Source organism: Piliocolobus tephrosceles, chromosome 2, assembly GCF_002776525.5.
Source record: "Piliocolobus tephrosceles isolate RC106 chromosome 2, ASM277652v3, whole genome shotgun sequence".
In the NCBI taxonomy this organism is placed as follows: Eukaryota; Metazoa; Chordata; class Mammalia; order Primates; family Cercopithecidae; genus Piliocolobus; species Piliocolobus tephrosceles.
This window is the reverse complement of record NC_045435.1, coordinates 60,042,568-60,047,164: the sequence shown is the minus strand read 5'-3', so window position 1 is coordinate 60,047,164 and position 4,597 is coordinate 60,042,568. Positions and strand designations below refer to the sequence as shown.

At 36.0% G+C, this 4,597-nt stretch overlaps 1 protein-coding gene across 11 annotated transcripts in view; it reads left to right on the top strand.

The window, feature by feature from the left end:
- Positions 1-1,753: 1,753 nt before the first annotated feature.
- CNTN6 (contactin 6) overlaps positions 1,754-4,597 on the top strand; it is a 307,467-nt gene continuing 304,623 nt past the window's right edge. For 7 of the 11 annotated variants that reach the window (XM_026446876.2, XM_026446867.2, XM_026446875.2 and 4 more), the window contains exon 1: positions 2,122-2,218. The gene's annotated coding sequence lies outside the window, so the exon portion shown is untranslated. Of the gene's footprint in view, positions 2,228-4,597 lie in introns of all 11 variants that reach the window. The other 4 variants (XM_026446866.2, XM_026446861.2, XM_026446862.2 and 1 more) reach the window with 4 other exon arrangements.

The window sequence follows — 4,597 nt, the reverse complement described above, 5'->3', positions numbered from 1 at the left end:
GAAGGAGGAGTACTTGGTAAACTGCATTACATGTGAGCGACATATCAAGTAAAATTAGGACTAAGTTGACTATTGCATTATTTTGTGCATAATTTAATATTGACTATGACAAGAAAAACTTATGTGGAACAGTTGGGACAAAAGACTAATCTAACTGGATTCAAGATAAAAAGAGAAAAGATGAATGGAGACAATAAGTACAGAGAATTCCTTCAAAGTGTTTTACTATAAAGAGAAGCAAGGAAATACAGTAGTAGACAGAGGAAGATGTGATGTTAAAGGGGTGCTGATTTTTAAAATGGGCCAACTAGCAGTAAATCTCTATGCTATAATGCTACAGAAGGTAGGGAGAATAGATGATTCCACAGAGAGAAACAAGTGGGTAGAATGGTCCCTTGTGTAGAAGACTATCTAAAGCACAGTGAATGACTTGGTCTAAGGAGGGAGCACGGTTCACCCCAAGTAACAAGACGAAGGGAGAGTCTGTAGTCACAGGGGCAGGTATGTGACTAGATGCAGTGATAGGAGCTTACTGAAGTTTTCTTCTGGTTCTTATTCCTTTTTGGGTAAAATAGAAAGCAAAGCAATCAGCTGTCCTTGAATATGAGGCAGAGTGTTGGAGATTTGAGTGAAGGGATATTCTTTACATTTCAATGAATTTCTTTCCACAAAAAAAAAAGCCTGCTACGTAATGATTATTTTTCTTAAAACTCTGCAGAAAAAGTCACCTTGGCATTTTTACAAGTAAAATATATTTTTATTCCTAAAGAGCAAGAAATACTCTAAATTTTTTTAAAAGAGGTTCAATAAAAACAGATACTCTCTCTATAAAATTATTAGTCTAGTTTGCCTTCCTATGAATTGAGAGAAACAATAGGGTAGCCCATTTTGAGTTTACCTTGTGTTAGGAAGCATCATCTCCTTTCTAAAGCCTCTTATAATGTTGGTTAGACCCTGTGAAGAAATCCATAGGACATAGTCATAAAATATAGTCGTGGAAACCTTCTTGTTCATCAGATGAAAGCAAACTGAGGCCACGAAATATCTTCTGACTTATTTCTATTTGATTTGGGGATTTCATTTTCTCAGTATCCACTTACTTTAAGATGCTAAGATTGTAATTTCTTTGTATGCCAACATGAAAATAAGTCCAAACTATCATTCTTTTCTCATGCTATAGCTATGTTTGTATGAATTACAGTCTCTGTGTGCATGCATGTATAATTGCTATTCCTTAGTTTTCATTCTTCAGGCAGTTCGTCCCTTCAAAACCCAATGACAAGACCAAAACATATTAAAAAGTTTAGTTGGAGAGCCCAGGGTGAGACACAAAACCTATTTTTCTTCTTACAGAGCTTCTATGCAAACACACAGACACTTGTTCTCTGCCTCTGGAATTACAAATATGTTACTTGGAAAGCAGCAATACTCTTTTGGACTTGTTTAACTTCACTTTGTTTACCTGTCTTTGAGAAGCCTCATACACACATTTAAAAAATACAACTTAGAAAGGTTTTAGTGATAGTGCATACAATCATTTGATGTTATTTCCCTTTTCTCTTCACCTGCACTAATAGAAGGAGTTACTGGCATGCTTCAAAAAGCTTACATTTGAATACTGTCTAAATTAGTGCAGACCCTTGACCAGCTTAATCTTTGCTTGCAAATGACAACGCAGTGAAACCAGAGGAAGAAAAAAATTACTTCCTTTCCTGTTGGAAACCTAATAAGTAGTTAGTCTGACCCAGTTTTCAATAAGAGATTTTCTGATGACCCGGCAGGAGTGACTATCTCCAGTCAAAGAAAGAGGAGGGTGAATTTAATCTTTCATGCCACTGGAATGGCAGCTGCTCTCAGCTCTGTCTGATTCTGTGAAGGTTGATGAAGATAGAGCTGGCTCTCAATGTAGAAAGAATTTTCCTTTTGAATATTCCAAACGAGAGCTTTGCACATGTGCCTCAAGAACTGATTGTCTAGGCTCCGACAGGAATGCAGCAGGAGGAAAGGAGCGTATTTCATGCTTAAGACCAGAGAAGAGCCACGCAATACTCAGTGGATAAAAGGCTTGCAGTCCCAGCTGGGAAAAAGAGTCCCATTATCTCCCAGCTGCATAGACATTCCATACGGCTTGGTTCTGCCTGGATGCACAGCATGCCTGGCTGAGAGCTTGAAACAGAGTTCTGCAGAAAAATTGTAAAGATCCCGAGACATTTCCCTGGTAAGATCTGTAAGTACAAAATTGTGCTGTCTGCTGCAATGAGAATATTGCTGGGCAAGCTGCAGCTTTTCTTCCTTTCGGTGTCTTTGTATTAGCATAACAGGTAAAAGCTGGGGTTGGGGGAGAAGTCACTGCTTTATTGATGCTGTGTTTCTATGATGCTGATGTTTAAAATGCATTTATTCCTTGTGTGGGAAAAATGTATTGAATCTGTATTCCGGGAGGTTAGGATCAAACCAGGGAAAGAAAGACTACAGGTATATTTTTCAGTGTTTCACTAGTCTTTGCTGCAGTAAAACTAATGGGCAAGACGGGATGACAGTGCTAATTCTGGGACTTTCAGATGGCTACACGCCCTTTCTGTAACGGCAGATGGGAAAATGTGATCGCTAAACGTTTTTTGTCCTTTTTTTTTTTTTTTTTTTTTTTTTTTTTAATCAAAGGGATGAGGGGTGGGGTTTGCAGTTTTCACTGGATGATTTAAAATAATGGTTCTAAAGTTTCCTAGGGGAGGATTTGGTAAAGGGAGCAAAGCAAGACTGGAGGTCATAGGAGCTCACCAAATTTTGTCTGGCATTTTGCTTTATACCCAGCTTCGAGATAATAGCCTCTGGAGTTTCCTTTGCCATTTACACCAGTTAAGCTTGTCAGTATTAAGGTTCTTATAATACTTTATGAAAACTTTCAGAAGTTGATGACTTGGGAACAAAACTTTTAAGAGTTCTGAGATTAGACACGTATAACCCATTATGTTAATGGGATACTATAACATTGGGGTTTGGGGGGAAAATTGGAATTCATAGTTTTTGCTTCTCCAAATGAAAACTACTTATGGTTAAATAATCAGCATCCTGACTATGTCCTCTGAGAAACATTCACAGAATGACTAAATAGAAGTTATACTGAGAAAAAACAGACAAAACAGTAGAATCACCCAGAATCAATTTGGAAAATGAGATATTCATAATTTTATCTACAGTGGTAATGTTTTCTGAAGATGTCTGTAAAAGAAGGAGCATATGCTGAATATTGAATTGCTTGTTTTGAGCAATTTTCATTTATCACATGGGTTTATCATCTTTTTATTTCTGTTGTTGAAGGTTTCACCAATTTATGTGCATTGTATTTTATAAGGAAAGAAGATGTTTAAGCAGACTCGTTTCCCTCCTCCTTCACAAACATGTGTAAATATACGCGTGTTCACAAAACAAACATAAACATACAAAAATACTAACACAATTTGTGTAAAAAAACAGAAATACAGAAGCATTTCATCTTTGATGTTTCAGTGGAGTTTCTTTTTCTTTTTCTTTTTCTATTTTTTTTTTTTTTTTGTAGCAATAACCATGGCTGTGCAGTCCAAATATTTCAAACATATAAATGTGGAAATTTTTATATAAAGGTTTATATGAGGTTATACAAATGCATAACTTATCACATCTTAGAAAAAAGTCAATCATTTATAAATGACTTCATTGTATTACTTCCTTTGAATATTTGTAGTGAAGGACCAGAATTTTTTTAGAATTTTTATGTAACTTTCCTTAATGAAAACAAATTCACTTGTTTATTTAGAAAAGAATTACATATTTTCTCTGAGTTCAGACCCCCCCCAAAAAATAAATTATGTTGTGAAAAGAATGTGTGGTATATTAAATTGATTGCATACTTCTGAGTTTTTTTTTTTAGTAAGTAAAAATGCTCAGTAGTATTATATTAAATTTGTACCTTTTAAATTCTTTTATGTGAGGAGAAGGAATACAAAATATTTGCTTATTTATTCACTTACCTGTTTATTTTAATAGCATATTAATTGGAATGCAGAAGTATAAGTTCTACCCATTAAAAGTGACTCAAACTATACATAAAAGTTCAAAAAAGGAACCCCATCACCTGTAAATAACAATCACAAAATTTGGCAACTATCATTGGAGACATCTGATGCCTAACTACATTCAGATAGAATGAGAGATAAATACTTTTGTAAGAAAGGTTTCTTACTATACACCTTTTTAAAAATAAGTAACAAATATTTAGATAATATAGTCAATAATAGATAGTCTTCTATAAGAATGAGAGGTTATTCTATGCTTTAAAAAAACCAGAAATATTGGCCAGGCTCTGTGGCTCACACCTGTAATCCCAGCACTTTGGGAGGCTGAGGCAAGTGGATCACGAGGTCAAGAGACTGAGACCATCCTGGCCAAAATGGTGAAACCCCGTTTCTACTAAAAATACAAAAATTAGCTAGGCGTTGTGGCACGTGCCTGCAGTCACAGCTACTCAGGAGGCTGAGGCATGAGAATCGCTTAAACCCGGGAGGCAGAGCTTGCAGTGAGCAGAGATGGCGCCAGTGCACTCCAAACTGGGTGACAGAGT